The following is a 20857-nucleotide window of genomic DNA, read 5'->3' as shown; positions in this document are numbered from 1 at the left end:
TGACCCTCAGTTCAAATCTTTGATAAACAAGCACTACAAGTTCTTTAATATAACTCTTCCAGGTAAGTGAACGCATCATCATGTTGTTATATTGACCAATCTTGGAACCACTGTTTCAAATGGCCTTCATCACCAGGGCAATTAATTTACAGTAATTACATTAACCTTAACAGGGCTGCCTTCAACTGTTTCAGGAACTTTCGTTAAATAATAACATTACAATTCAGCCACATACCCAGAAAAGTTTTATTGAAAGCGACAACAGCTGGGCAAGTTTACAGGTATCTCACTTTTTTCAAAACATTGAAAATAAATTCACTACTGTGAGTAGAATAATTTCACAGACCTGACAAAACTTTCGATAAAGTAAAAAAAAAAAATAATGGTACAGAGAGAAAAATGATTTGGCCTACAAAAGAAAATGCCATACACAGTGGAAACTATAAGCCCTTCAAAATAAAAATAGGCAGACAAATCCTCAAAAACATGTCACATCTAATAGCCACATACTGAAGTCAATAACAATTGTAAAACCAATATTTAAAAGCATTATGATAATCACTATATCTGTAAAAAAATGTATCCGCACACTAGCAATTGAGTTAAAAAGTTGTTGGTCTGGGGGGGGGGGGTTCCTATTGCCACGGCAACTAGAATAGTCTGACATGTCAGCAGAGCTTGTACCGGCTGTCAATATAACAAATGAGCACAGGGGACGCAATACGTGCGGTATCAGTGCACTTCACGGGGAAAGATTGTGGGTGCCTGAATGAATTATAATGTGTACAAAATTCCACAAAGCCAAGTCAAAAATTTTCTAAGTGATTTTACTGCTTAGTTTAACCTGTTGACACTAAATTAAAATTTTAATAATAAAATTATTTTCCTACATTTTTAGTAAATTATTACTTTATTTTTACATTAAATAAATGTAAATATTTAATACAAGTGAACTGACAAATCCTATGTGAAAAACATCCCTCATTTTCAATCAAACTAAGCGGGTGAGGGGGGAGGGGTGGTCCTCTGAATGTACACTCTCAAATTTGCAACAATAAAGCATTATGAGATGCACGATGTCTCTTTTGTAGAATCTTCCATGGGAGTTTTTCATGCATATGCATAAGACCCTCGTGCTGACTAAAATGCACAACTCTTCATTGGATCTTCTTTATTTCTACCACTGATCCTAGTAAAATAAGGGTCCCAAACTTATGAACAGTACTCAAGAATCAAACAAACTAGTGTTTTGTAAGCCACTTCTTTTGTGTATGAATTACATTTTCATAAGAGGTGTGTGTGTGTGTGTGTGTGTAGCTTACGGGCATTAAATGGCGAGGTTCTCAGCGTCCTTACACTCATTAAAAAAAAAATGAGTGTGAATAAAACTTCAAAAATTGTTGCTCACTCATGTACTCAAATTGACTGCACAATCATTCCACCACACATAAAACAATGGAGAAAGAGTAAAAGTGGCTATACATAATATTGAAACACAAGTAAAATGGCAAAGGAGGTAAAACAAAGGCACAGGAAAATGTCTGTGGCTGACCACCAACAAAAAACATCAGTGAGCCAGTCACCCTGTTAACACATTAAAACCATCTCCCTAAAATCTTGGGAAAAGTGTTGGACAATTCACAAAATTTTAAAACTCTAATCGCATTCATTTGCACATCAATTAAAATTGAGGGTATATCCATTGCCAAACCCAGAGCAGCCCGCAGGTCGGAAACTAAAACACAGTCCACTAAAACATGGCGCACAATGACCCTACACCACAAGCACCACACAATGGAAAATCCACCCCTTTGTGCTTCACAATACACATGTGCCCTGGCATCCAGCAGAAAGATACCACCTTCCCCAGTCATTTTAGTTGGAGGATGGCTTCCTGGATATTCTGAACTACTTTATCTACTGGGTACAAACATTTTAGAGAGTAAGGATACTCAGAGAACTGAAACAGACAAGAAATTGAGCACTGGAAGGATATCCCATCTGCTCCAGTCCCTGCAAGATTGCATATAATTCTGTGTCAAAGACCATAATGTCTTGAGGCAGTTGGGCCTTGAGGACACGATCTGGGAAAACAACAGAGCAACCAACGGCGTCCCCCTGTTAGATACATCCATAAAGAGAGTTACATAGTTGTGATGTTCATCTAAAACGTCATAAAATATTGCATTAAAAACACACATAGGAGTGCAATCTCTCCTGTACTGCGCCAAATCTAAAAAATTACTTTGGGCCTCTGCAGTAGCAAGTGCAGCAGGCGGTTAAAACTGTGGATTTAGAGTTGTACTTGCTCCACGCTGAGTGACTCCAGCACATGCTGCACGCAGATCCCAAATGGCATTGTAGCTAGTGGACTGTAGAAGAAAGGGCATTCCAAAGGCAGATGAGCAACAGGATGGTATGTGGGTGAAGTCAGAGCTGTGAGGAACTTACATGCCTGACGCAGCATGAGGAGGTGCCACCAGATGGTGAGTAGTGATTCCCCAGCCTCAGCACAGAGAGAGGATATAGCGCTGGTCCTTTAAGCAATGATAGCCAGCCTAATCCCCTAATGGTGGATAATATCAAGGTAAGAAGCCCTTGCTGACTCATACACTGTGAATCCATAGTCCAGCTGTGAGTGCACAGAAGCCAAATAAAACTGGAGTAGATGGACCCAGTCTGCTCCCCAAGACCTGTGGCTAAGGCAGTTTATGATATTTAGCACCTTCTAGGCTATGGCTTTCAGGTCCCTCAGGTGTAGTAAGCACGACAAATTAAGAGCCAAAAATAAGGCCCAGAAACCTCACCGAGTCTTGGAAATGTAGAATGGTGTCCCTCAGATGCAAGTCAGTTTGCAGAAAACTAAAAACCTGTCTTTGCAGTCTACTCCTCTAACCTCTACACCATAAGTTGCAACTGACAGATCACTGTTGCAGCACTGGAGGAGGAACAGAAAAAAGTAAAATTGTCCACAAATAACGAGCACTGTACAGCACTCCTTTCCATAGATATGATACTTACTATCGCAAAGAGGGTAACACTTAAAACATTGTCCTGAGGGACACCATTCTCCTGCTCAAAATGATCTCACAGCATGTCATCAACATGGATCCTAAGAAACCACTGAGACAGGACGGACTGTACGATGAAGATGGGGAGGCGGCCACGAAAGCCCTATTGATACATTTGTGTGAGTAAATTGTGTCTCTCAGTAGTGTCATATGGCTTAATGATACCAAAGAATATGTCAAACAGTGATGTTTCCACAGGAAAGACAGACAGCTCTGATTCCAGTTCCCACATGGAGAAAGGGTAGATGTAAGACTCAGAACTGCTGGATTTGAAATCCAACTTGCCCCTCTCTACAGTTGCACAGTAGCGATGGAACACCAGATCCTGGCTTGCACTGGCTGAAGTTTGTGCAAAATGATCGGCAAGCATCTGAGCAATGTCTCTAGGGACTGTCTGGAGACACCCCTGCTTCAGCACTGCAGCTATGGGTAAACAACTGTGTTTGCCAGAAACCCTCTAGATGGATTCCCAAACTTTTGTAGAACAAGTGGAATGATTGATGGAGACCAGGAACACTTGCTATGACCTTTTCTTGCTCTCCTTCATTACACATAGAGCCTTGGCTCTTGTGATGCAAAAGGCTGTGATGTTGTCTGTCTTCACATGGCATTTAAACTGTCAAGGATCCACACACTTGTCCTGGATCATTGAAAGGCACTCATCTGTCTACCAAGATACAGGTCGCCTCCTATGGCAACATGAAGACTTTGGGATGGATCACACACGTGATGCAGTCCACCCACTCCTGGATGCTGTCACGATGTTCAAACACAGCCAACTGGCTAAACACCACCCAGTTAGCCCTGCTGATCTTCCATTTTGGTGGCTTCTGTTCAAGCAATCCTCCATTCAGTAGGTGGATCCACAGTGGGAAGCTGTCACTGGAAAGAAGGTCATCAACTGCTTCCAACTGTGCTGAGTCTGCAAGGACTGGAGAGCAGAAAGACAGGTCTATCGCTGAGGATAACCCAAGAGCAGCTGAGAAAGGATTGGGACTGCCCATGTTGAGGATACAGAGCTCCTGATACATCATGAGGGTCTCCAAGACTTGACCCCTGGGGCAAGTATAGTTTGAACCCCATAATACATTACAGGCATTGAAATTACCCAGTAGAAAAATCATGTGAGTGAGTTGTTCAATAAGGTCTGCAAGAGTCTCAGAGCCTATTGCATCCTGCAGAGGTAAGTACAGGGAGCAGATAGTGATGATCTGACTTGCATTAACTGCAATGGTTACTGCTTGTAGGTCAGTAAGCAAGGGGAGAGCACAAGAGTGGTCTGTGTTCACAGGGGCATCTGTGGCTTTGAAATGTGTTTCCTGTAAACACAAGCATAGGGGTTCTGCCTGTGGCAGGAATTTCAGTTCCTCCACGTGTCCTGAACCTAGTCGTGTTCCACTGTAGTACGGGAGACATTTAACACCTTCACTCTGTCTGTCTGCCAGGATGGGCAGTCCACAATGGGACCGAGCGAGGTGGCACATTGGTTAGCACACTGGCTCGCATTCAGGAGGGCTACGGTTCAATCCTGCATCCGGCCATCCTGATTTAAGTTTTGCGTGATTTCCCTAAATCGCTTCAGGCAAATGCCGGGATGGTTCCTTTGACAGGGTATGGCCGACTTCCTTCCCAATCCTTCCCTAATCCAATGAGACCGATGACCTCGCTGTTTGATCTCTTCCCCCAAATGAACCCAACCCTCCACAATGGGTGGAGGGTCGACCTTGCCAAGATTCTGAGTTCCATTGGCTCTGAAGCAGAAGCAGCATAACCATCATGTCAAATCACGTCACATGGTCTGACAGTCTACCGCCTGTTTTTACGTGTGGTGGAAGCTTCCCATTTGCTTATTTGGTCTGGGAGGGCTTTGTGGGAATTGCTGCAGCAGTGGCAGAGGCTGTGCTGGATGTTTCACAAGACTCTGCCTTTGGAGGTACTGGGAGCTCTGCATTGGTGGTAACTGTGGCTTTTCAGATGCTCTTAGAGGGGCTCTGGGCTCTGAAACAACATCAGCTTGACAAGTACACTGATAAACGCAGGTACTAGTGTTAACACTAGCAAACTCAATCTGCGTAGAAGCATTGGCTGTCAAAATAGGCTTCTTAATGGCCGAAGCAAAAGATATAGTAAATGAGGGAGGCTGCATGGACTTACAGATCTTCTTGGCCTCACTGTTGGGATGTGTTTAGATGTTTTAATTTCTCGTATCTCTTTTCTTCAACGAAGACAATGCAGTCCCTACTCCAGATAGGGTGATCCCCAGCACAGTTTACACACTTCGGAAGTGAGAAGCAAGCAACTCTGCCATGGGCGGCCTTGCCATGTTTCCCCACAAGTGGGTTCACCCTTACATCCTAAGGTGGTTTGCCCAAAGTACTGGCATCTTAAACAGCACATTGGGTTGGGCACACGAAACCTACCTTGATATGCTCCAGGAGTTTGGTGCTATTGAAGGTAACGCTGAAGGAGTCAGATTTTACCAGATGCCCATCCACCCTTTTCAATATATTCCACACATCGACACTCCCTTCTTGAGCCCACCCATCTTTCAAGTCCTTCTTGGTCATGTCTACCAGATCTCTACACAACACAACATCCTTGCTGTAGTTCAAGGTGCTGTGGAGCCCTATGTTGATGGCATATTCACCAAGGCATTTAGCTTTCCAGAGGTTTCTTGCTTGTGGGGAACTAGCAGTTTCAACCAACAGTGTGCCATTACGCAATCGCTTAATGGATTTCAGTGTGTCTGTGATGCCCTCCACAAACTTTTGAATATAAAAAGGTGTAACCTTTACAAAACTGCCCTCTTTCTGTTTCTCAATTAAAAACACATTCTGACCAGCAGCATGCATTCTGTTACTATTCACAGACGAATTCTGCGCAACCCCTGAATCTGGAGCTACACGAGCCCTCTTATTTGATTGGGTGTTAGTACCTACTAGTGGGCCACACTTGAAGAGAAGGAGAAAACTCCAAGGGTTCCATTACGGCCCCACGAGCAGCTAGGTCCACTTAGAGCCCCGCATGCCTGAGTAAGCCTTATACAATTGAGGTGCAGCAGGTTCCCCAGAGGTTGCCCGCTAATGACTGTTTCACCTCAACATCCAGGCATCTCATCAGCGTAAACTATATCTTCAGACTGAGGTGTATTTTATAGAGGTTTTTACCACCCTCACAATCTAGGTGGTAAAGTCAAGAGCCCCGTTCCCTGTGACACACAACGTTCCACTGCCACACCGTACAGTGGTTGCCGAAGCATGCCCAGAGCTTACGGTGACAGGGGACTGCCGGCGCTTACCAGTCCACACCTCAGGAATCCTGGGGTTGCCAAGCTCATACCCAGCAAAAGAAAGCTGAACCCCTAAGGGCATTTTCATAAGATTCTGCCAATGAATCTCAGTCTGGTACCTGCTTTCCTACTATTTGTTTTATATGATCACTCCACTTTGGGTCACTCTGGATGGCTACTGAGGTATTTTACGATAGTTACTGTTTCCAGTGTTTTGATGCCAACAGCGTAATCGATCAATAGAAGACCTCTTCACCTACTTATGCACAATACATTGCATTTATTTGCATTAGAGTCAACTGCCAGTCCTTGGACAGATTGTCGATCCGCTGCAAGACTTCCTGCATTTTGCTACCATCTTCTGGTATTGCAACCTTCCTACAGACAACAGCATCATCCTCAAAGAGTCTTAAAGAGCCTCCAACATCATCCACCAGACCATGAATATAAATTGTGAACAGTAGTGACTCTATACCATTCTGTTGGGATACTTAAGAAATTACCTTTACATTTTTCAATCTTGTTCCAGTAAGAATGACATAATGCCCTTCCAAGAAGTCCTGAATTCAATCACAAATCTGGTCCAATACTCTGTAAGTTCATATTTTGTCCATTAAATAACAGTGTGGAACTGTATAAAATGCCTTCTGGAAGTCAAGGAACATGTACATATATGTACAGCACTCTAGATCTCAGAGTGAACAGAGTTTCACAAGATCTCTTATTTGCTGATTCCATGATGCTTTTTACAGTGGAGACTTTCATTCTTGTTTTTGTTTTGTTTCGTTTTAAGGTGCAAAAACAACTAGGGTCATACGCACCCATTTCAAAACTGTAGAACATGAAGACAAAGAGAGGAGTTACAAATGACTACATGTTAATCGCAATCGACGGAAGAGAAAACAGCTAAAAGACGGACATGGAGAAATTCCGCCATAGAAAAATGGAGGCCCTGAACTAAAAATTAAATGTCCTTCACCATATTGCTATGACAGATAAAAAGTAAAATGCGGTCGACAGCCCACGCATCATTCGCTAAAACGGTTGATAACCCAGACGGCAAACACAAACGAGAAAGTAAGTCGTTAAATAAAGGACAATGAGCCCAAAGTAGTAGGAGAGCACCACTTAACAAATGGTGATGGCTAAAAAGACAGTGCCTGATACGCAACATAGCTAAGATGATCTCCTCATGGCGAGAGGGCAGAGAGGTGGTCACCCGAAAGGTTTAATAACCCGGAGCTTGATCCCCTAAAGGGAGGACCAGTGGTGATGGCAAAGTGACACCACCTGCTGACAGATGGCAAACACAGAGGTCATCGGAGGGAATGTAAGAACTAGTGGGCTGAGATACAAGGACTGCAGCCTTGGCAGCAGCGTCAGCGGTCTCATTTCCTGTCAGACCGATGTGACCAGGAACCCACACAAACATCACAGTGACTCCATCAAGAGTGAGCAAGTGACAGCTTTCCTGGAGCCATTGCACTAAGGGATGGACGGTATACAGCACACACAGGCTTTGAAGGACACAGAGAGAGTTGGAGCAAATGACGCAGTTTGAAAGCCTGTGTCGCCAGATGTACTGCGTGGCCTGATACAGGGCAAAGAGCTCTTCTGTAAATACTGAGCAGTGTTCTTGAAGCCAATACCAAAAAACGTCGATGCAAATGACGAAGGCACACCCGACACCACGGTCAGTCTGAGACCCATCAGTGTACACCAAGGTACTATTGTGAAGACCTGTGCGAAGGTTATGGAACTGAAGGCGATGAAGCGAGGCTGAAGTAGTGTCCTAAGGAAGCAAATGGAGGCTAACATGAACACTAGCCACTGCACGAAGCCAATATGGTGAAGAGTTCACACCCACCAGGAAATTTGCAGGTAGCGTAAAGTTAAGCTGCCAGAACAACAGCCAAAAGTGAACTCCAGGAGGTAACAGAGAAGAGGGATGTGCCCTGTACTGGTGATCAAAGGAGTCAGCCAAGGAGGAGGCATGAAGGCATAGGATGTGTGGCCATGCATGGCAGAAAAACACCATGCATATCTGCTGAGGAGAAAGTCACGGCAGTAGGACAGCGGTAGTTCGGCAGCTTCTGAATACAGACACTCAACCAAGCTAGTGTATAAGTTGCCAGTGGCCAAATGCGTGCCACAATGGTGGATAGTATTGAGACAGCATAAGAGCAACGGACATGCAGATGCATAAACAAAACACCCATAGTCTAGTTTTGAATGGACAAGAAACTGGTACAAATAGAGGAGGGTGGTTCGATCTGCTCCCCAGGAAGTACCACTGAGGGCACACAGGACATTGAGGGACCACATACAGCAGGCTTCCAGGTAAGACATGTGGGAGGATCAAGAAAGTTTCATATCGATCATGAGCTCCAGGAATTTCGTAGTGTCAACATACAGAAGAGCAACAGGCACAAGATGTAAAGTTGGTGGAAGAAACCAACTGCACTGCCAGAAATTCATACAAACTCCAAAAATGTCATAATGCATGAGCATAAAACATCTTCGATATTTCTACAGCAGATCGACTTCAGAGTCATAAGCCAATAATTAAGAGTGACTGTCCAATGACCATCTTGAAAACACGAATGACCTGTGCTTTATTCTGATCACTAGATGCCCTTTGTTGCTCCAGTGACCTATGATAAACTGCTACTATAAGGAGAACAAGTTCTTTCACATAATATTTGTAGAACCTTCAGGTATTTCATCCGGTACAGTTGCCTTTCCATTGGTGACCAGTTTTTGTTATTTTCTATTCCCCAGATGTATAGCTCAATATCTGCCATTAGGGCATTTGTTCGCCGACTGAAAGGAGGAACTGTATTACCATCTTCCACAGTGAAACACTTTCAAAAGTTCAAATTCAGTATTTCAGGCGTTTCTCCATCATATTCCGTTTCAATGACAGTATGGTCACTGAGTGACTGAACAGAATATTTCAATCCACTTACCAGCTTCATTTATTACAATTTTTAATCAGATTGTTAGGAACAATTTTACTTTCAAATTCACTCATTTTCTTCACACTCAGTTTGGCTTCATCCAGCTTCTGTTTGTCTACTAGGTCTCGATCTTGCTTAAATTGAAGATGAAACTCTCTTTACTTTTGAGGGAATTTTATAACATGGCAATTGGCCCATGATTGGTCTTTTCCATTTCTCTCAACCTTACTTGGCACATTCTTGTCTGACATTGATGAAGTTTCAAATTGTCCTCCCATTATAAGGAGAAAAAAAGCACACTTGCAAGACAACCCCAGCATATCCCATGTGCAAAAATTTGGGGCATACCTGTGATAGTACACAGTTATGACCTCCTGAAAGTACAACTTTTAAACTACTTCTAGTTGTTTGCATTCAATGTTCTCCATCAGTTACATCTCATGCAGATCCCACAGCACACAGTAATACTCCAGAAGAGGACAAACAACTATGGTGTAAGCAGTCTCTTTAGTAGACCTGTTGCTCTTTCAAAGTGTTCTGCCAATAAATCACCGTCTTTTGTTTGCTTTCCCCACAACATTATCTAGGTGATCATTCCAATCCAAGTTATTTGTAACTGTAATCCCTAAGTATTTAGTTGAATTTACACCCTTTCGATTTGTGAGATTTATTGTGTAACCAATTAGCAGTTTTTTTTATTACTCAACGTGGATGACTTCACATTTTTCATTATTTAGAATCACTTTATGCACCATACAGGTATCTTGTCTAAACCATTCTGCAATTGGTTTTGCCCATCTAATGATTTTACAACACAGTAAATGACTGCACCATCCACAAACAATCTAAGAGGGCTGGTCAGATTCTCTCCTAGGTCATTTATGTAGATCAGGAAAGGCAGAGGGTCTAAAACACTTATGACACTTCCTTGGGGAATGCCAGATATTGCTTTTGTTTTACTTGATGACTTTCTGACAATCTTTATGAACTGTGGCATTTCTGACAGGAAATCACAAATGCAGTCACACAACTGAGGTGATACTCCAGAGGCACAAAATTTAATTGGAAGATGCTTGTGAGGAATGGTGTCGAAAGCTGCCTGGAAATCTAAAAATATGGAATCAATTTGACATCCCCCGTTGATAGTACTCCTTACTTCAGGAGAATAAAGAGCTAGTTGTGTTTCACAAGAACGATATTGTCTGAATCTATGCTATATTTCAATGAATCATTTTCTTCGAGGTAATTCATAATGTTCGAACACAGTATATCTTCCAAAACCCTACTGTAAATCGATGTCAGTGATATGGGTCTGCAATTTAGTGGGTTACTCCTATTTCATATCTTTGGTATTGGTGTGACTTGTACAACTTTCCAGTCTTTAAGTACACCAGTGAGATAAAAACTGATGAATATAAATTGATAGGGAGCCTTGAAAGTGAGAGTCATGGAGGGTAAGTAAAATGTGATGGTGCCAGGTACTCTTGTATGCCTTATGTAGGTCAAAAAGACTGCAATGAGATGTTGCCTTTTAGAAAAACACTGTTAGGTGGATTCGACAACCCAGCATAAGCAGTGGGAAAACCTCCTTTCAAGCAGTTTGCAGAGCATGTTAGTAAGGTTGGTGGGTGAGTGCTAGCAGCATAATATCTATACTGTTGAGTTAAATAAGCATTTCATGATTTACTTTCCTTCTGCACTATGCAGTTAATGTATATTCACATCCCATTTTTGTGACTCAAGTAATAACATAGTAGACTGAAAAGATAACAAATTGGCTCAGTTCCCGTAAAGAATTTTTGTCTTTTTAGATTTATTTCATTGAAATTACATTTGGCATGTCTTGCATAATTAGTCACAAAAGCATTTGCATATTAAGTTTTAATCCTAATGAACTTGTGTATAACCACCATCATGTTTTTCAAGCCTATAAGATGCAAATAACAAAATATATTCTAAAACATGGAATAGTTTGGAAGGAAATACAGGACTTTAACCATAACACTGACACAAGAATTTCAGGGAAATTTTGGTGAAATATAAAGCAGAAATAATGTCAGTACACTGTTAAGGACTGAACTTTGGTATGTTCTGCCAATAGCTTTGAAGAACTAGTCTAAGCAGCTTTCTGTAAGCTAGCTCAAGGAACCATTATAAGCTTCATAAAGTAACATCGGTTCAATAGATGTGACCCACTTTCTACTGTCTTAAGATACAGTGACAGTAGGTAAAGAGAAATCTAAGAATGCAATTTCACTTAAACAATAAAAAGGTGGGAATTGTGGGGCATTATTCAAGGGAAGATATCTACCCACAATGTAGTACTTAGCAATTTTCCATTTTCTATGGCCCAACTAGCTTCTCCTTGAATTCATGACTAAAATCTTTTTATACAGCATTAAGTTTGTCATTGCTGCGATACTACTAGAAGCTGCAAAATCTGACAGTGGGTCAATTAGTTGATGATTCTTCTGAAAACTATTAGTAGTGATGAATACAGTAGAGTGAGTGGTGATTACAACAATGCTAGGGGTTGCAGAAATGTGCACACTGCATTGTGACCACCATTAGAATCAGAAGATTTATGTTCAAAAAATGGCATTCGTATTCAAAGCACCTGGTCACCAAAAACACCAGTATGATCTTTCCAGACCGTTAGTAACAAGCTATTGAAGATCACTGGAAACAAAACAATACAGCACATCATAATCTGTGTATCACTCATTACAAAAGCAACATGTGTCAAACAACTAGAGAAGCTTGACTATACAGCAATTGAAAATTTTTCTGAGAGTGATTCAGACCATGATAGCCACTCCAATGTCCAATGCTAAACATAAATTTTTAAATTTCTGGCTCGATTACAAATTGTTTTATTTAGATATGTTCTCATACCATGGACTCATACAAACTGTTTGGACATTTCAAGTCTCTTCCACCAGAGACAGAGGTAGGAAACATTGTATTGTTCTTGAAGAGCAAATTCTTGGAACCTTTTACACACAGAGGCAACATTACCATCCAAGCAAGCACAGTACATTTCAAAGCAAACATCAACTTCAGAATGTACAAGCCACAAAAACCAATGGACTGGAGCATGTATGGTTGAGCTCTGGCTGATTGTAACACAGGATATGTTAGTTGTTTTGAACTGTTGCAAAATTCTGGCTGCACAGATTTCCAGATGTTCACAGATATGCGTTATAAAAGAATGACTGGGAACTCAACCGTGGAAGAAATAAAAATTATAATTCAAGGAAACAGTGCAAACACCCAAGGGAATATGATACAAATTGAAAATTAACAAAAGCAATGTGTGTGCTTCTCTAAAAGACAGCAAAGTTACCATATTTGTGAGGGAAGATAAGATAGGTATTAAGCAAATGCTGCACTGCCAGCAAACAGGTGCAGGAGAAAATCTGTGGTGCTTGCATAATGAATGAAATACATGAAAAGAATAAGTAATGCTGAGGGAGTCAAAGAAACATTACATTGCTGGCTATGATTTTATTGGTAAATCACTAGAGATGAGTATAAAAATAGGTTTCTGACTGAAATTCTCGTAGTGAATAGTTTCAAACCATACAATAATTTTCAGGAGAGCATGACATCTAAATAGTATTTGTACCTCCAGTAGAGGAAGACACTGAGAAGCATGTTGGTGAAGTTTGAAGCAACACATCAAGAATAAATTGCCCTATATCAAATGACAGATATTGAAAAAAGTTAAGGAGCAGGAAACAATACTGTTTCTGCTTTCCTTGACAGGACGACAAAAGACTGTAATGTGAAGTCAACATAAGATATCAAGACACATGGATCAAAACTGTATTTTACAGCAAGTCATCTACATTAAATGTAGGACTCCATCATACTAGACAATTTTTAAATACACTCCTGGAAACTGAAATAAGAACACCGTGAATTCATTGTCCCAGGAAGGGGAAACTTTATTGACACATTCCTGGGGTCAGATACATCACATGATCACACTGACAGAACCACAGGCACATAGACACAGGCAACAGAGCATGCACAATGTCGGCACTAGTACAGTGTATATCCACCTTTCGCAGCAATGCAGGCTGCTATTCTCCCATGGAGACGATCGTAGAGATGCTGGATGTAGTCCTGTGGAACGGCTTGCCATGCCATTTCCACCTGGCGCCTCAGTTGGACCAGCGTTCGTGCTGGACGTGCAGACCGCGTGAGACGACGCTTCATCCAGTCCCAAACATGCTCAATGGGGGACAGATCCGGAGATCTTGCTGGCCAGGGTAGTTGACTTACACCTTCTAGAGCACGTTGGGTGGCACGGGATACATGCGGACGTGCATTGTCCTGTTGGAACAGCAAGTTCCCTTGCCGGTCTAGGAATGGTAGAACGATGGGTTCGATGACGGTTTGGATGTACCGAGCACTATTCAGTGTCCCCTCGACGATCACCAGTGGTGTACGGCCAGTGTAGGAGATCGCTCCCCACACCATGATGCCGGGTGTTGGCCCTGTGTGCCTCGGTCGTATGCAGTCCTGATTGTGGCGCTCACCTGCACGGCGCCAAACACGCATACGACCATCATTGGCACCAAGGCAGAAGCGACTCTCATTGCTGAAGACGACACGTCTCCATTCGTTCCTCCATTCACGCCTGTCGCGACACCACTGGAGGCGGGCTGCACGATGTTGGGGCGTGTGCAGAAGACGGCCTAACGGTGTGCGGGACCGTAGCCCAGCTTCATGGAGACGGTTGCGAATGGTCCTCGCCGATACCCCAGGAGCAACAGTGTCCCTAATTTGCTGGGAAGTGGCGGTGCGGTCCCCTACGGCACTGCGTAGGATCCTACGGTCTTGGCGTGCATCCGTGCGTCGCTGCGGTCCGGTCCCAGGTCGACGGGCACGTGCACTTTCCGCCGACCACTGGCGACAACATCGATGTACTGTGGAGACCTCACGCCCCACGTGTTGAGCAATTCGGCGGTACGTCCACCCGGCCTCCCGCATGCCCACTTTACGCCCTCGCTCGAAGTCCGTCCACTGCACATACGGTTCACGTCCACGCTGTCGCGGCATGCTACCAGTGTTAAAGACTGCGATGGAGCTCCGTATGCCACGGCAAACTGGCTGACACTGACGGCGGTGGTGCACAAATGCTGCGCAGCTAGCGCCATTCGACGGCCAACACCGCGGTTCCTGGTGTGTCCGCTGTGCCGTGCGTGTGATCATTGCTTGTACAGCCCTCTCGCAGTGTCCGGAGCAAGTATGGTGGGTCTGACACACCGGTGTCAATGTGTTCTTTTTTCCATTTCCAGGAGTGTATTTAATACTATGCAGAAACACAAATAGCATGGTATATAGGGTGCAACTTATTTTCTTTCACTAAAAACACATGAAACCTATAAGTAAATTAAACTATGTTACATCTGAAATCATTTACTTGTGATCTTGCAATCTTTATGACTGCACTTTCTTCTTGGGATCAACAAGTCTGTAGGCCAAACAGAAAAACTGAATTGCTTGGAACCTTTAGATTCTTGCATATGAAGTAGAATAGAATCAGCCACTGAGATTACATACAGGGAAACTTAGGTGTTGCAACTGTGGCAACAGCTCTTGTTCTCAGGGGCTGATGATGATCTACACTGCATCCGTTAAGCTCCAATTCAAATAGGGCAATATTATTGCCTGTTTGGCATGACAGAATTACTAAAACATTTTTCATGTGATCATTTTGAAGGGGGGAGGGTGTGTTACTGTAATGACCGCACAATGGTATCAGTCTACAGTGAGCAGCTGCTACAAAATAATTGTTCTTTTGATCTGACATTGACTCCTGATCATGCAAGAAGCTATTGAATTCCACACGTCATCACAGCCTGTTTCTTTTAAATACACTGAGCATTCACACTGTTTATAAAACAAAGGGTTTGTCTGCAAGAAGTGGGTCTTGGATTTTGAAAGAACTGGGAATAATTTTAGATATACAGCATGTATTAAATCTTTATGGTCAAAATTATACATACAGCAGTAAACCCAAAATGAATATTTTGAAATTAGGGATCAATAGCATTAAGTTAAGTGATGGTACCTTGAAGAACAATACACAATTGATTGTGGTGTGTCCACAGTGAATCTTTCCCTGTGGGGTTGTATGAAACTGTCATCATATTATATCCCTTCAGAGTCTGAAGAGAAACTGGCTGTCTCATTTTAAAACAGAGTGAAGTGACAGTCGAGTGTGTGTGGCAAAATTCGGCTTCTGGCACTATTCTGAGCACCACCTGTGACTGGAACATGAAGGGGAGAAATTCTAGTGGTACTCGAAGTACCCTCTACCACATACTGAAAGGTGACTTGCAGTATTTACAGCAAATATAAAATGCATGGATTGAGAATGACCATTGTCACTGAACAGTTGCTATGATCTTAAGTTCTTGCTCTACTATGTATGTTGCTTATGTCAATAACACTGGTTGACAACGAAATTTTTTCTTAACAGCAAAGAATTTTCCTGGTGCATGTTTGGGTGCTGATTTGAAGTAAAGTATTCACTCACATGCAGTTTTGACACAAATTTAGAATTTCTATGACATATGCAAAATGTAGCTGTTTAATCATCATAAAATGCCAGTATTGTTTTATGAAGATTTGCAATGTAACTTGCTACAAATAGATTTTTAATTTTATAGTCTATATATTTAGGTGATATTGTAATGTTAAGGCCTACATGTTTGTTTTACACGTTTTTCATGCGAACTTCTCTGATGAGTAACAAATAATAATAAATCAGCTGGTGCCTGCTTTTGCAGATTTCGTGGCTTCAAGAGTTTATATTAATTTTTCTGGTCATTTCTGACACGTCTGTGGCAAACTTGTAGTGAAAAAGAAGCAACAGGCTATCTCAAGTTTTGTCAAAGAATGTATTTTGCATATTTTGATGTAAGGGTTTGGGATTAGAACAAGTCATGGACTCCACATTGAGTGTGTTCAAGTTGTGAGAAAGATCCCACTGCTTCCTGTTTAGATGAGACTGTCATGCAAAAGACAAGCACTCGTCTCAAGAAAGTTCGCCAGACAGAATGTCAAAAGTTGAAGGGAAAAACATGCTAATCGATTCGAAAGTGGACAAAATAAAAAAAAATCAATCTTCCTCCACTTCACATGAAACTTGGCATCATGTAAGAATTCATTAAAGCCCTGCCAAAATGTGGTGACATTTTCAAATATGTGGCAATTAAGTCAGTATACCACGGCTATCAGAAGCTAAGACGAAAGAAGGGGTTTTCATCAGCCCTAACATTCAGAAACTAATGAAAGACAAAATGTTTGAAGGGAAAATGAATGAGATTTACAGATCATGTTGAATATTCTTTAAACAAGTTGTCAACAAGTTTCTTGGCAAGTGCAAAGAACTTGGTTATAAGAATTAGTATTAAACATGCTGGATAACTTCTACTTTCTGGGCACCTGCATCAGTTATTTTCTAGAAAATCTAGGTGCTGTGAGTGAGGAACAGGGAGAAAGGTTCCATCAAAACATTAAACAAATGGAATGGATATACTAGGACCAACAGGATGTCAGTTAGCATGGTAGCTGAAAATTGCTGGATGCCGCACATGAGTGTTCTCAGTCAGTGCACTGACGATAACACAACTGCCAACGTTGAGATTTATGCCATTGTTTTAGACGTGAAGAACATAATACAGGGTGATTCAAAAAGAATACCACAACTTTAGGAATTTAAAACTCTGCAACGACAAAAGGCAGAGCTAAGCACTATCTGTCGGCGAATTAAGGGAGCTATAAAGTTTCATTTAGTTGTACATTTGTTCGCTTGAGGCGCTGTTGACTAGGCGTCAGCGTCAGTTGATGCTAAGATGGCGACCGTTCAACAGAAAGCTTTTTGTGTTATTGAGTACCGCAGAAGTGAATCGACGACAGTTGTTCAGCGTGCATTTCGAACGAAGTATGGTGTTAAACCTCCTGATAGGTGGTGTATTAAACATTGGTATAAACAGTTTACAGAGAATGGGTGTTTGTGCAAAGGGAAAAGTTCTGGACGGCCGAGAACGAGTGATGAAAATGCAGCACGCATCCAGCAGGCATTTGTTCGCAGCCCAGGAAAATCGACTCGCAGAGCTAGCAGAGAGCTGCAAATTCCACAATCAACTGTATGGAGAGTCCTACGAAAAAGGTTAGTTATGAAACCTGAACGTCAACTACCCAAGGCGATGGATTGGCCGCCAGGCAGCCCGTGACAGAGCACTTCATCACTGGCCTCCAAGAAGCCCTGATCTTACCCCCCTGCGATTTTTTCTTATGGGGGTATGTTAAGGATATGGTGTTTCGGCCACCTCTCCCAGCCACCATTGATGATTTGAAACGAGAAATAACAGCAGCTATCCAAACTGTTACGCCTTATATGCTACAGAGAGTGTGGAACGAGTTGGAGTATCGGGTTGATATTGCTCGAGTGTCTGGAGGGGGCCATATTGAGCATCTCTGAACTTGTTTTTGAGTGAAAAAAAAAAAAACCTTTTTAAATACTCTTTGTAATGATGTATAACAGAAGGTTATATTATGTTTCTTTCATTAAATACACATTTTTAAAGTTGTGGTATTCTTTTTGAATCATCCTGTACTTCACTATAATGTTAGGAGTGCCTTATTTTCTCATTTTTAATAAAGTTTTACTGAATGTACACTGAGGTGACAAAAGTCATTGCATACCTCCTAATATAATGTCAGACCACCTCCTGCTCAGCGTAGTACAGCAGTACGTGGCATAGTGTCAACAAGTCGTCAGAAGTCCCCTGCAGAAATACTGAGCCTTGCTGCCTTTATAGCCGTCCATAATTTCAAAAGTGTTGCCAGTGCAGAATTTTATGCATGAACTCATCTCTTGATTACGTGCCATAAATGTTAGGTGCGATTCATGTCAGACGACCTTGGTCGCCAAATCATTCACTCGAATTGTCCAGAATGCTCTTCAAACTAATCACAAACAACTGCGGCGTGACGACATAACGCACTGTCATTCATAAAAATTCCATTGTTGTTTGGGAACATGATGTCCATGAATGACTGTAAATGGTCTCCAAGTAGCTAAACATAACAATCTCTGGTCAATAATTGGTTCAGTTGGACCAGAGAACCCATTCTGTTCCATGTAAACACAGTCCACAGCATCTTAGAGCCACCATCAGCTTGCACAGTGCCTTGCTGACAACTTGGGTCCATGGCTTCATGGGGTCTGTGCCACGCTTGAAAGCTATCATCAGCTCTTACCAACTGAAAACAGGATGCATCTAACAAGGCCACAGTTTTCCAATAATCTAGGGCCCAACCAATATGGTTATGAGCCCATGAGAAGCACTGCAGGCGATGTCATGCCGTTAGCAAAGGCATTTGTGTCGGTCATCTACTGCTCTACTGCCACAGCCCATTAGCGCCAGATGTTGCCACATTGTCCTAACAGATATGTTCATCGTACATCCCACACTGAATTCTGTCATTATTTCATGCAGTGTTGCTTGTCTGATAGCACTGACAAATCTATCTAAATGCTGCTGCTCTCGGTTGTTAAATGAAAGTCATCGGCCACTGCGTTGTCCATGGTGAGAGGTAATGCCTGAAATTTGGTATGCTCAGCACACTCTTGACACTGTGGATCTAAGAATATTGAACTCCGTAACAATTTCTGAAATGGATTGTCCCTTGTGTAGCTCCAACTAACATTCCACATATGAAGTCTGTTATTTTGCGGCCATAGTCACGTTAGAAACTTTTTTCACGTTAATCAACTGAGTACAAATGACAGCTCCAGCAATGCACCCCCTTTTATATCTTGTGTATGCGATACTACCACCATCTGTATATGTGCATATCACTATCCCACAACTTTCATCACCTCAGTGTACGTATTTTGCATGAATTTTCCGGATCTTCATCATTATCTTGAGAAAAATCTTGTGTGATAGAGTGAAACCCTCAGCATTTACGAACTAAGCATACCAAAAAACATTAGAATCACCTATATTACTTAAAAAATTTGTCAAGTATAAATCTGTATACCTATATAAGGAACTAAATATTCTTTTCTGATCATTAGTTCATTGTCTGAAAATATTCAGTTTGGGATCCTCTAACTATTTGCATAATTTTGTCCCAAGGTATTTGGGACACCCTGCAGAGTGTGGTTACACTGTTTTCCTGATTGCATGAATGATGATCCTTTCGTGGTGTGGAGCCATGGTGAAGAACAGCTCGGTGACTTCCTAAGACACTTGAACAGCCTCCATGCCAACATAAAATTTACCATGGAAGTAGAAAAGGACAAGAAACTGCCATTTGTAGATGTGCTGGTCACAAGGGACAGTGAAAACCTGGGACACAGTGTGTACCGAAAACTGACACACATGGACCAACCTGCATAAACTATCAAACCACCACCAGAGCCAAAAAAAGAGGCATGATTAATACGCTCATAACGCGAGCAGGACGAGTATGTGAGCCGCAGCACCTCAGACGAGAAATGGAACATCTGGAAAGTGTTCTGAGGAGCAATGGGTACTCCACAAATTATATCAGAAGTGTAACAGAGCCAAACACTCGGCGACGTAAGGAATCAGAAAAAGAAATGTCGGGTATGGCCTTTCTGCCACACATTCCCAGAGTGACAGACAGAATTGGCCGTATATTGCGCAAACATGGCGTAAAGACGATTTTCAAACCGACAAGGAAGATCAAAGAGTGCCTTAGATCGACAAAGGACAAAAGGGACCCACTTGCAATGTTGGGAATATACCGTATACCACGCACATGCAGAAAAGTTTATGTCGGAATGACTGGACGATCAATTAACACCAGGATCAAAGAGCATAAGTGGCATTGCAGGTTGGGGCAGGTGGAGAAATCGGCTGTGGCAGAGCACGCACTGAGCGAGACCAACCACGTAATAAAATTCGACGACACGGAAGTTCTGGCTGTAGAGAAGCACCATCACGTGCGCTTGTTCAAAGAAGCTGTAGAAATACAAAAACACACGAACAGTTTCAACAAGAAAGAGGAAAGCCTTAAGGTAAATGGATCCTGGCTTCCCGTACTGCAGCGAATGACCGTCGCAGGTAGCAAGAGGAGAACCGCACCGGAAATGACTGTGAGAAGCCCTCTGACGTTGGCGCGCCAGGTACATATAGTCTGCGGTAGCGAGCTCGGCTCCAGTTCACCACCGGCAATGGAGGGTAAAGCTTTGACAATGCCATCTCTCTCTCTCTCTCTCTCTCTCTCTCTCTCTCTCACACACACACACACACACACACACACACACACACACACACACACACACACGTAAAAATTTGAAGTAAATTGATCAAGGTCTTTGTGAGATTTTTTGCTAACAAAGTTTCCCTTTTAGATATTATAAAAGTATTTATTTATTTATTATTAAATAATAATAATAATTATTATTATTATTATTATTTTGCACTTCAAGATTAGACACTTGTGCCTGTTCCATCTTCACTTTTCACTGCTACCTT

The 20857-nt window shown here is 42.2% G+C and overlaps 1 protein-coding gene across 1 annotated transcript in view; it reads right to left on the bottom strand.

The window, feature by feature from the left end:
- LOC126471001 (rapamycin-insensitive companion of mTOR) overlaps positions 1-20857 on the bottom strand; it is a 265260-nt gene that overhangs the window by 228494 nt on the left and 15909 nt on the right. The gene's annotated exons all lie outside the window — the stretch shown is intronic.

This window comes from Schistocerca serialis, chromosome 3 (genome assembly GCF_023864345.2).
Source record: "Schistocerca serialis cubense isolate TAMUIC-IGC-003099 chromosome 3, iqSchSeri2.2, whole genome shotgun sequence".
Classification (NCBI taxonomy): Eukaryota; Metazoa; Arthropoda; class Insecta; order Orthoptera; family Acrididae; genus Schistocerca; species Schistocerca serialis.
Note: the sequence above shows the minus strand (reverse complement) of the source record. Positions and strands in the feature narration are given on the sequence as shown.